Below are 13,277 nucleotides of genomic sequence, written 5' to 3'. Positions count from 1 at the left end.
ATTAGCTATTGAACAAAAAAGGTAATATCTCTGCAAATCAATTTTCAAACTTTTTTTATATTTGGACGGCCTGTTAATAATATTTATTTCATGAATCTGGCTCGCATACCAAAGCTTTGGTTTCAAAAGACATACTTTTTTTAAAACTTCATCTGTGTCCTCCTTCTGCGAGCAACGATAGAATTTTGTGCATATAGATTCTCCTTTCTCTAGCTAGCGACCAGCAAAAAAAAGTAAAACAGGCTAATAATAAGTGAAAACAAAGAAAAAGTTCTCTCCTTTATATACGTTTGCACCCAATTTTTAGGTAAGGTTTTTGCATGAATATCTCAGCCTATCCGAGCTCCGGCATCATGAGTCAGGCGTTTATGGGAACAGGCCGCGCCTCTTAAAAATATTGCATTGGATTCGAAAAATGCTATCGAATATCGAAAAGAAGACAGAAAGAAAGCAAAGAAGAATGTAGGAAAAAAGAAAGAAAGCAGAGCGTAGAAAAAGAATTTTTTTTATAGTTCGATTGAAAAGAAAATTGAAGAACCTCCTGTTTTCTATAGGGAGTGTACGGAAAGGGGGGTTTGATGTAGGAATTGGAGAAGAGAATGTGGATTGCGTGCGCGATAGAGAATGCACAAAATAACGGTAAGTGGTCGTTCAAGTTGGCAGCATTCTACTAGTTTGTAGTAGTAGTTGTAGTAGTAGTTGTAGTAGTAGTAGTAGTAGTAGTAGTAGTAGTAGTAGTAGTAGTAGCAACAGCCGTAATTGTAGTAACAGTTGTAGTAGCAGTAGCAGTCAGGATCGCAAGGTTCAGAAATTTACGCCATTAGGGCTACTTTTCTGAGCCGTGCCAGCTGAAATGGCGTCTTGACTACCCGGCTGCTTCTTGGGTACCTTTGATTCCTCGACTGCAGAAAAAATATGTTTATCGCCGATGCAGCAGCCCGTTTCGCCGAAGTACGTGGTGGAACATCATTGTGGTCCGTGTGTTGTACTTGCTTCAAAGACTGAACTTGGAATTTGCAGCATACAGAGACTTTTTCGCGACTTTAATTCCACCGAGAGACTTTCTGACGTGTGGCTAGAATTCAGGGGAATATGTTCCATGGAGCCCAAATTTCGACACGGCCTCTTGCTTAATGCAACTTTCAACCGAAGTTGGGAGTGAAAAAGACAATCGAAGCGGCTCCGCATTTCGTATCGAAAGTATTCCGCGTACAAAAAGATGAGCAATCAAATGTGCTGCTGATTTTTCACACCCTCATGTGCTAGTAATGTTTATTGTCACAAAAGTTTCTTAATTCCACTCACTCAAACTGCTTAAAGAGAATGCTACTTTTGCGACAGTGGAGGAAGCTTCATTAGGCTGACTGTAGGGATTATTAACGTCGAACAGTAATGCTTACACCCAACTTTTCCAATTTCAAAGTGTCTTCAGCTGTCCTATTTGCATTTCTGCGACAATATTGGGTTCAGTGATTTAAATAACACGTGTGCGACTGCCTTTGGCTACATTTATTGCCCGTGGCTTAAGTTGGCTACTTTTCTGTCAGCTTTTCAAATTCTCATGCATTTTTTTCTTCCCCTTGTAACCTTGGTGGTGGTGGGGGCGTGGGCGTATAATAGTAGTAGTAGTACTAGTAGCAGTAGTAGTAACTTTAGTAGCAGTAGTAGTAACTTTAGTAGTAGTAGTAGTAGTAGTAGTAGTAGTAGTAGTAGTAGCAGTAGTAGTTGTTGTTGTTGTTGTCGTTGTTGTTGTTGTTGTTGTCGTTGTTGTTGTTGTTGTTGTTGTTGTAGTTCAAATGACGTTACTTATGACTTCATGCAGGAAAAGAGCACGGAGAGAACAAAAGAGGGGAGGGGGGCGAAGGCGTTTGCCACAATGGGTCCGCCGTCCCACTCAAAATCAGCTCCAGAATGGACTCGTCTACCTTGGTTGTGTAGCTCAGCAATGAATCCCCCCCCCCCCCCAGCGTATCACCAGTTATGATATTATTGAGAGCAGAAGGCGCTGGGTGTCCACGGCATCGCCTCATAACGTTGTTAACAATGATGGCCGCTGGAGCACAGAGCATTTAGTGAGACTCAAGGACTTTAGTGTCACAGAGCCCTCGGAACAGAGCCCCTCAGCCTCACTAATGGGACCAGAGATAGATAGAGGGGGGATTTATTTTAATGAATAGCTGGAGAAGTATGCCTGGTTTTTCATCTGACATGCTACTGCAGGTGCCGGGTGATGACTACGATATATACAGTAATAAACACATAACACATAACACATGCAATACACAATTTACAACGTTTCGTTGAGGACTGTGACCGGCAAGAATGTTAGTAGGACCAGTTCTGTGCTGCAAGGCAAGGCAACTGCCCCCATCGAAGAAAGGGTCCAACTACTTCAAGCTTCCGAAACTTCTTAGTGATCAAATATTTTTTTTTGGCAACAACGGATGTTACCACGCTTCGAGTTCGCTTGATCACAAGTTTGTACTTCCTAATGCTAAGCAGCAGGAAAAAGTTTTTCTCTCGATGGGAGGCGCAAGGGCTCCATTCATGGTGGAAAGTGTCAGTTTTGCTTGTTTTCAGAGTTTATTTATTCCTTTTTCACTAGAACGATTTCTCGTTCGCTCTTTCACTCTTACTGGATATAGCCTTCTGTTTAGCTTTAATTTCATTGGTGGCTCTTTCATACTTTATGCAATAAGAGTAGGTTTGTAATCTGCAAAACTGCAAATCCGCTTGCTTACAGAATCTACGGGACTACATCAGCATTTGCATAGTCTTCTCATGCAGAAAGCACCAATCTTGTAAGAAAGGATAAGGGGGTGGGCACACACGCAGTATTGATCTGTGCTGTTCTTTCAGTTGACTTCTCTGTTATTTCGTTTTAGCACAGAAACAGAAAGAGCAAGGAAGCAAGTTGGGAGTTACTATTCTGCAGGCTTGTAAAACTAGAAGCCCGATATGCAAAGTTACGAACACCAGCCGTCATTTCGGAAGCAATGCATTGGTCCGGCTTAATTATCACGCTGGGCATAATGAGTCTTAGTGAAACAGAGCAGCAATGCAGGCGATGGAAATTATCAAATCTGAGGCGGTCGAGTGCTTAATACCGTAATCGTGTAAAATTCATGCTAGAACTTTGAATCGTACCAGTTCGTAAAACTAGGGCGCCTTCTAGGTCAAGCAAGTCACTATTCTTAGACGTTTCCTACAAGGTTTGAGTAACACGCTTTACTACACTAATAAGCGTCTAACGGCGAGATACGGTGAGGGAATGATAAAAACGCGTGCAAGATTATTGTGAAATGATATTGCAAATGAGAGATAATCATGAGACGAAACTAGTAAATCAGTTGATCGTCTTTATTCCTGAAATAAATTTTTTCTTAATATAGAAGTAGCTTATTATAAAAAAAATGAACAGTTGTTTTACGTACCTCCTCTTTGTATAAGTTGTCACTGAAAAATAGCAATGAGAGAATGAGGAGCAAATGATTAGAACAATAATTCAGGTTTTCAGGGGAGGAGGAAGACGAAGTGATTTTTTGTGGAATGAGTCAAGATCTCCGAGGAGACAAGACAAGACATCTCACTCCTATATTACCTAATTATTCCAACCCTCTCTTTCAAGAAGTGAATTATTTAAAAAGCAAGGCACCGTCCCATTCATGGCCTATCCCCCTAGGTGGGTTGCGCCAAGGTGTTGAGGAACCAACCAACCAACCAACATCTCGCTCGTCTCAATGCTTTTCTGGACTTTTCGCTGAAGTTGTGGGATGTATTGCCCCGTGCGTTGCGGTAATGGATGTACAACCTTACGAAGGGGCATCCGACACCGGTTCGACTGCGGCCACTATCTTGAGGAAGCTAGGAAACACATCCTGCGAGAGCGATGACACTGAGCTGTACTCTGCATCCTGCGACGAGTCCTCAGATGATGGGTTTCAACCTGTCCTGCATCGCAAGGCCAAGCGACGGATCGTCAATCCATCGTCGGTGTCAAGTACGGCCACCGTGAAAACGGCACCCCAGCGATGGCCTCATTCCATCCTGCTTGTGCCAAAGAACACTACCAAAAGTGTGCCTGTTCTGAACAGGCAAGCGCGCTGACACTATTTTGAGAACACTGTGCTTAACGATATCAAAGACGTACAGCTAAATAAAAGAATAAACATCCTGGCTGTCGATGTGCTGCACCCGAGTGCGCTGAGCACGCTGCAACAAGTAACACGATTGGGGAGCATAGCAGTTAGGTCCATCATACTATCCGATGGTGCGACCCCATCAGGAGTCATTTACGATATTACCACGGAAATCCGAAACGCAGACCTTCCAATACTTATAAAACCAGCGAGTGAATACAACGTCATTGTCAGTGTGGGACGCCTTGGTAACACACGTTGTGTGAGAGTAACGTTCAAAGGTTACTGTCTTTCCGCCTACTTGAAGGTTGGCCACTTTCATCAACAAGTTCGACCGTTTATTCATAAACCTGTTGAATGTTTCAATTGTCAGAAGACCAGCCATGTAAAGATTGTTTCCAGAATTCCGCAGCGTGCCCCGGTGCACCGAACCACATGCGGAAGACAACTGTAGTGCAACCACACTGAAGTGTCCTAACTGTCAGGGCGCTCACAAGGCTTCTTCTAAAGAACGTCCACACATAAAGAAAGAGTTTTCTATTCTGAAGCAAATAGCGTGAGACAACTCAATCCACCAAGAACCCGCTGAGAAAATCCGGCGAAGACGACGTCGCCGTCGAAGGTCTTCATGTCGGACAGCGCCAACTTCACGGCAGTAAGTCGACGACGCATCAGGAAAAATCGCCAGCTGCAGTTTCTAGCACGGCAAACGCAGACATTGAAGAAGAGCAAAGGGGCAGATCAACCTCTATAGACGAGTGGCCGCCATTTACGCGTACAAAACACGCAGAAGAACCACAGCAGAAGCCTTCTACTTCAGAGCAAGCTGCTGCGATGGAGTAATTGCGGAACACAGGTGAGCAAGTGATAGCTCTTCTGCGACCCTTAATTCACGCCATGTGCTTGTTGTTAAGCACACGCACACAACGTCAGCTAGAAGTGCATTGAAATTACTGAACGCTTTGAGTCCAGTACTCATAGCACTTTCTAGCCACTGTCTTTCGGAGAAGAGGTCTGAAAGGCAGCGATTATACAATGGAATGCCCGAGGACTGAGACCACGCATCGCTGATTTCCGTCGGTTCTTGTACACCAATAAGCTCTCCATCATTGTCATGTGCGAGCCAAATTTGCCGAACGAAATCGGACTTTCTGGTTATGAGTCATTCATGTCATCTACAAGTGCGGACAATAGCAAAGTTCTGATGTTTATTCCCCATGACCTCACCTACATTCATCCTCCGGTGTCACCCCACGACGACAATCAATATATAAGTATAACAGTCAAGAAGAGACCGTCACGGTTGTGAGTGCCTACCTCTCTCCGTGAAGCCGTTTCAACCTTACAAGACTACAAGGTGTCCTGTCAGCAACTCCTACCCTCCTCACCCATGCATTATAATTGGCGACTTCAATGCTCATCATACAATCTGGGGAAGTTTGAAGACCAATGTTAAAGGGAGAAAGTTGAAGTCATTCACCTCCGACAATAAACTTTTCTTGCTAAATGACGGTAGTTCAACGTTCCTGCGTGGTTCAAGGTATAGCAGCTGCCTTGACTTGGCCTTTGTCTCACGAGGCCTCGTCCGGCATGCTGAGTGGTTTCCAGACATAGAAACGTATGGAAGTGACCACATTCCCACTTACGTCCAAATTGAAGGATTGTCCCATGCTAAGATACGCGATAGCGTTCAAAGAGTGGACTGGTTGAAGTTTCAGCCTCGCTTGGAAGAGCAACGTCAAGCAAACAGAACCCTTGACATAGAGGAGATATTCAAAAGCACAGTACACAACACTACACGCACTCTCACATGCTGCAAGATGGCAAGTTGGGCTAGTTGGATTACGTTCATAATTGAACATTTTGTTGAAGCGATCTAAAAAACGGACGGACAGAAGAGGCTGACAAGGACAGCGCTTTTCACATGCTCACATGCTCTACGAAAGTCACGGAATTTGACATCGAGTTAGAACGACTTCAGGCAACCCGACGGCGTGCTGAACAAAGATAACAACGCACGGAGGCAATGGAAGACTGAAGAATTGCTCGACGTATACAGGAGAAGATTCAGCGCCAAAGCGATAAACTGGAATCACAACGTTGGACTCCTTTTTGTGAGTCGCTTGACGCACGAAAACCTTTATCACAATTGTGGAAGACAGTACAAAGTCTCCGCATGAATTCCACTCAGCGATCACAATTCAGGGCTCTCGCACTTTCTTAACAGCGACGCGACATTGACGTGGCAGAAGACTTCCGTGCTAGGTTATCTCGGCCACTCGCAGTGCTCAATAACCTATTGCTCTCGACCAACTGTCCACAATCACTGGATTCTCGCATGGATGTGCCTTTTTTCATCCTTGAACTCAAAGCAGCACTAGCTTTGTGTGGACGCACGTTGGCACCAGGGCCCGATAGAATTTGTTATAAGGCACTGTGTTATCTGGGTGAACGCGCGAGAATCCTGCTCTTGGAGTTGTACAGCAAATTCTGCCAAGATGGGATGCTCCCGACAAGCTGGAAGACGGGTCACCTAGTTCCACTTCTGATCCCAAGCAAGTCACCGTTGGAGCTCTCATCCTATCGCTAGATCGCATAGGCCAGTTGTGTGGGCAAAGTTATGGAGAGGATGATCTTGCGACGCCTGCAGTGGTACTTGGAGTGCAACAACATCTACCCAGATGCCATGGCAGGATTTTGGCGTGGTTGATCTGGTCACTTACGTCCAACACGAGAAAGGCCGTAAGCGTCTCGGCGAATATTTGTTCCTAGACGTCAAAGGTGCGTATGACATCGTTACGCATGAAGCAGTTCTCACGGCTCTCGAAGATGTAGGAGTAGGTGGTCGGATGTATCGCTGGATACGTAGTTATTTGTCAATGCGATACTTCTTTGTGAGCACTGAAGACGGTCAAACCTCTCCGCATTACAGCCACTGTGGCGTCCCCCAGGGTGGCGTACTCAGCCCTGTGCTATTCAATCTTGGGCTTATTTCTCTCACTGAGCATCTGCCAACCACAGTCAGGCTATCAATGTACGCAGCACATATCTGCGCTTGGGCATCGGCTGTAACACGCCTGCAGTTGCGAGCGAGAATTCAAAAAGCTGCCACTCAAACACTACGTTACCTCCGAAATCGGGCTTAGAAATTTCTTCCAAGAAACGCGCCCTCGTAGCTTTCACACGCAAGCCTATGAATAAGCACATCATAAGCAACAATGGTCAACCTGTACCATACGTTCGATCGCACAACTTTTTGGGCGTCATAATTGAGAGGAATCTATCATGGAGTGAACACGTTTTGTACATCTGTAATCTGCTGAAGTTCTTTGAAGAGACGACATGAGGAATGTCACTCAGTGCAATGCTACAGCTATACAGGCTAGTTTTTCTTGGTTTCCTCCGGTACAGCTTACCGGCATTGACCAATGCAAGCAAAACAAGCCTACGAACGTTACAGAGCTTTCAGTCCCAGACACTCCGGATTTTCCTCGGCTTGCCTCGTAGTGTGTTGACCATGCCTTCTATAGCAATCGCCTGTGACCACCTCATCGCGACACATATTGACGTTGAGACACTCAGGACACATATAAGGCATATTGCTCGGACACCCTGCCACCACCTAGCCTCTTTACCAGCAGACAGACCACGTTCGTTCTTTTGCCAAACGGTAACCACATATCGCGACTCTTTGCCAACATGCTTCACACCCGCCGCCAGGCCTTCGACTCCTCCTTGATGCCTAACTCAGGCTAACATCAGGCTAACTATACCTGGCATTCAGAAAAAAAGCAGATATTTCGTCACCTGCTCTTAGGCAGCTTGCTCTGCTCCTGTTATACGAGACGTATCAAGGCTCTATACACGTATACACTGACGGCTCTGTTTTACAGAGGAGTTCAATGCATCATTTGTTATACTAATAAAAGGCACAGCACGTAAATTCAAAACCTCCCATTTTACGACATCAACGGAAGCGGAGCTCACAGCTCTTTGTGCCATATTGCGATTCATCAGGGATCAACAGCCACAAAAATAGACAATTTTCAGTGAGGCAAAGGCGGCACTGCAATCCCTTCTATCACCTTTACGCCGTGGCCCGTACGAACAACTGGTATTAGGATTGCAGAAAAGACTCACTATTTCTTTGATAAAGGACATGAAATAGCCTTGCAATGGCTTCCAGGTCATTGTGGAATAACTGGCAATGAACGGGCCGATTGGGCTGCCCGTTCTGTCCATACTGAAAGTGATCAAATATCGATTCCGCTCTCCAGAACTGACGCTGCACGGAAACTCCGCATACTTGCTCGCAAGCGTACCACGTCGCAATGGAACGGGTCACATTTCACCCTTGTACGATTATGTACCTTAGACCCAACTCACAGTCGTAGAATTCCTCCAGAACTTCGCCGACGAGACGCTACTATGATGTGCAGATTATGGTTGGGTGTCGCATTTACCAATGCGTACGCGTTGCACATAGGAATGGCCGACCCTGCTTCATGCGATCATCGCGGCAGTGACGAAACAACTTGGCACACTCTGGGAGAATGCAAACAATACTGCTCGCAGAGACAGTCACTCTGCAATGCACTAGACTAACTGGACAACCAGACTCTTTCGGAAGGAAGAATCCTGCGCTACCGACAGGACAATATGTCACAGAAGAAGGCTGTGAAGGCGCTCCTGCGCTTCTTGCGTTTAACCGGCCTCCCCAGTGTCTGTGATCGGAACGCCCTGCATGTGTGTGCGTGCAAATTGTTAAAGACGATATTCTTTCTTGGGGACCTTCGACGCAAAACTTTGGCCTGTATGTATGTATGTCTGTCGGTACATTTGTCTGTTTGGCCACTCTTAACGGCATCGGCTATTTGAAATGGTCGACCCCAGCCGCAGCAGCCACCAATGTTGCTCAAGATTGAACGTTCATACTTGTGCAATTCCTAATTAAAAAGCAAATATTGCGCATGTCTGGGACACCACACCAACACGTATATATTCTGCATGTGTGTCTTTTACAAGAAAAGGCATACATAAGTAATTTTAAGGACTGTAGCGCTTATGACACTGCGCTGACCATGCAACGCTTGCACGAAATGGCGAGTGTTTCCAACGCTTTGCTAAGACGAGACCGTGGTGGCACCTACCCGTCGCCTTGTGTTCTACACGTTATCACCTCTGAGACGGGCGCGCACAGCTGTCTCAGAGCCACACGCTTCGTTTTCTAAGAAAACTGCCAGATGGCGCTCATGTCTCACGCGTGACGTGCCTTGATTCGTTCGTTCGCCTCCGCTGCATGATCCAGGCACTCTAACACAGCACCTCCAGAATACTATTCACCGATTTTCTTGCGCAGGACATCAAATACATGTTTTGTTCACTCTCTCCACACGTAAGACTATCGTCTTTCGACGACATCTGCAGATTAACATGCAGATACGCGGCCATTTTTTATAATTTATTTTATACATCTCTATCTCTATCCTCTTTCCGACCCTTATTCCCCCACCTCTGTACAGGGTAGCAAACCAGTTCTTCTAGGTTAACCTCCTTCTCTTCCTTTTATTTATTTCTCTCTCTCTTGAGGTCTTTATGTGAAGTGACAATAAAGAGCTCCGGTTCAGGACCTAAGTTTATCTACCTTGTCACAATGAGCCAAAATTCAACCAACAATCATCCCGTAAATCGATGTGGTACTTTGAGGTGTACTGTTAGGAAACTTCGATCGTATGAAACGAAATGTAATGAGACGGTGTGGTCAGACATTATATGTCAATGTAATTACGTAGTCTACAATTGTTTCTACCATATTGGTGTATAAGTGAAACTAAAATGTTCCTCTTTAAACAATCAACTGTGTATTCATAACGTAAGCAAATTAGCTTGTACACTCTTAGAAAAAGTGTGGTAGTACTTGCTAACTTTGGAGTAGTAACGGTTTGTCACATATGTAACAAGCCTGGTAGTAAGCGCAGTTAGTAACGGCAAGGGTGGTAACAGTTACTACCTTTACTATTACTACCAGCATTTAGTAACTGTTACTACCGTAGCCATTACCACCCATGGGTAGTAACTTTAAAGGTTGCAAGAAAAAAGTAGTAACCGATACTACCTTGTATACTCATTCTGACGAATTATTTCTCCACTGCTAATGTTAATCAATAAGTGTCTCAATACTCGACAACTTCGTAAAATGAGGCGTGGTGTGCCATGAAGGCGAAGAATAGATACCCCTAACATGCTCTTTTTTTTTTACGCTTACATATACTCTAAAGTAAGCGTGGGGTATATATAGCCCCTACTTTTCAGGGGCATGTCTGACACAGGGCAGCATTTCCGTTTTAGGATGAATTACAAGAAATTTGAACCTATAGCACTATAATATACGACCTGATTATGTGTGTTTGGTGACGTAGCACAAGACGTTTATTCAGCCTTACTTATAAAAGATTATACGTCATATTTATTGATTATAAAACGGCCACAAAAAGACAGCACGTACAGTGGCCGAAACAAGGTACCGAACTTATTCTCAGTGCCTTTGAATGCTTCTCACGGCTAATACATCAGCGTTTAAAAGGTGATAATTGTTTTTGGGGTTTGGTGGCGCAAAACAGTGATAATATTTGGGGACGCTGCAGTGGAATAATTGTGACCGTCATCGCGGCTAATTGTGACCATCTGGGTATTTTGATACGCCGAGCTTGTTAATATTTGCTGCAATTTACTAAGTTTATTGCAATTGTCTATTACAACGCGTGTAGCGCTTGCTTACGGTTCGTTAACTTGTACTTCTCCATTTCGACGATATCATAACGTCGTTTACATATCTCGGTTGCGTAATTTAAAACAAAATGTATTCTCTTGATCTATAGATATCTTCTGCGTCATTTTTCTGTTTACTGATATACGTCTAGACGATTCTTCTCATAAATTATCAGAATAGGAATCACACACTATTTTGGATTAGATAGTCAACAGCCGGGTAGCAAAATGGTAGTAACAGCTAGGGCAATAAATGTAGTAACGGGTGCAGTTACTACCTATTTCATTCCAGTTACTATCTTTTTACTAACGTAGGTAGTAAACAGGTCGCAAAAAGTTAGTAACGGCAGCAGCTAGTACTAACGTAGATAGTAAACAGGTAGCAAAAGGGCAGTAACAGTCTAAGAAAGGTAGTAACCGCTACAGTTACTACCTATTTGCTTGCAGTTGCTACCTTTTTACAAACTTTTTTTAAGAGTGTAGGTTACACAGGGTATTCTAAAACTTCTATACTAATAGTTGCCACTTGTAAAACAATACCTTCTATACCCATCTGCTTGGCGTGCAATTTACTTTAAGCTAAAGTCGACAAAGGTTGTGAATATGAAATAGTTAATTACTTTTTGTTCTATCTAATCATACAAGTTATTACGAGATCGGAATTCTGTACATGTTGAATGACATCGCTTAACATGCAGACAAACGTTGTGTACGAACGGTGCTTGTTGAATACAGGTTAGCTAATGGATAACTTGGGATATTGACGGTTCGTGTAATTTTATGTCATGGCGATTGCACTGATAACGCTGTTAACAATGGCCGTTGTAGCACGGAGCTGTTCACATTTCGTGAAGCCCAAGGACTCTGATGACATAGTTCCATCGATATGTTGTGTGGGTCCAGTGTATACCTTAGAAGCAAGACGAAGAAAGGGAACAACAGATATGACATGAAAATTGCTGACTCATGCACGTCTTGTCCTACACTTTCTTCTAGGTCGTTCTCCCCTTCGAAAGGTCGCAGAGTCGAACTTTATAGAATGAGCTGAGTGACCTCTGTCCGTTGCATGCTACTAAAAATTACAGAATCGCGTTTCATGTATTGCAACAGAACACTTTATTGAAGCACATAGCACACAATCACATGACAAGGCTTTCGAATCCCTCAAGGGCTTGCAGCAGCCTCTTCATCCATGATGCTTGCCACCACCGTATCCTCCGTATCTGTGTCCGTAGCCGTGAGACTTTCCGCCATATCCACCATGGCCCATGTGATAGCCTCCCTTGTGACCACCTCCATATCCTCTGTGACCACCACCGTAGCCACCATGGTAGCCGCCAGCCAAGGCAACACCAATCGCCAAGGCGAAGACAAACAGGAAAATCTGCAATGAAGCATGAGTAGTATTTTTTACTTATCGTTTGAGTACGAATGGTTTCTAATATAGTTTGCGCCATACATTGCCGCATCAGGCCCAGTGTAATTCTGGGAGCTTTTGCGAAATGCTTGCTGTAGTGGGGACTTCATCGAGCAGTACATAGTGTAACAGCTGAATTGACAGTAGGTTTTAATAATGAATATGGGAGTCCGAAAAAATGACATAGCGATTAATAATCATAAAAACCACTACTCTTACTTTCTGAGGCCTGCAGTACTCAATAATAATCCGCGGGAATGAACAGAAAAAGTGTGAGAAATGGAATTTCAGAATGTATGTAAAGGATCAAGGGAACTAGTGGATAATTATCAGCATGTTCAACATTACGTTAGTTAACAAAACGACAGCTAATAATTCATTTCATCCTAACTTTGCTTTTCTGCGTTTTATTGTCTTCATAAAAGTATCTCGCATGTAAAAACTTCGCAATGTAGGGGCAGAACTTCATTTTCCTGAACCTACAACAGGGTTTCAGAATGTGTAACATCAATCAATATAATATCCGCTTTTGACTAAATTCAGGAAAACCACAACCCAAAATTATTATGTAAAGAAGCGTTTCTTACCGTGACCTTCATGGTAGCTAAAGACTTTCGATGGAAAGATTCACTCCAGCGATGTTCGCAGACGGCAGCTTCGGAGCTTAAATACAGTTTTCATTCTCAGCACCGAACACGTCCAGAACATAATTCGTGCACACGCGCACACCTCCCGTTGTGTTGCGTGCAAATTCCAGATGGCATATTTTGCTAGCTACAGGATGTATCAGACCTTTCTATTTTGCCTGTTCGCGATGCCTCCAGTTCGTGATGCTCACAAGATGACTTTATAAATGTTACTTCGTATTATGCAGATTATTTTTTAACGCTCAGAATGACAACAAAGTTTAAGATTCGCCGACACGTCTGCTGAAACAGAAAAATGCGTCAAGT

At 44.0% G+C, this 13,277-nt stretch overlaps 1 long non-coding RNA gene across 1 annotated transcript; it reads right to left on the bottom strand.

Moving 5' to 3' along the window:
* Positions 1 to 11,999: 11,999 nt before the first annotated feature.
* On the bottom strand, positions 12,000 to 13,011 carry LOC119171382 (uncharacterized). Its single transcript, XR_005109801.2, has 2 exons — positions 12,912 to 13,011; positions 12,000 to 12,291 (listed from the first exon to the last, which is right to left on the bottom strand). It is a non-coding gene; the product is annotated as an uncharacterized LOC119171382 (long non-coding RNA).
* Positions 13,012 to 13,277: the final 266 nt, after the last annotated feature.

The sequence above is a fragment of the Rhipicephalus microplus genome, chromosome 4, assembly GCF_043290135.1.
Source record: "Rhipicephalus microplus isolate Deutch F79 chromosome 4, USDA_Rmic, whole genome shotgun sequence".
In the NCBI taxonomy this organism is placed as follows: domain Eukaryota; kingdom Metazoa; phylum Arthropoda; class Arachnida; order Ixodida; family Ixodidae; genus Rhipicephalus; species Rhipicephalus microplus.
This window is presented reverse-complemented; position numbering and strand designations above follow the sequence as displayed.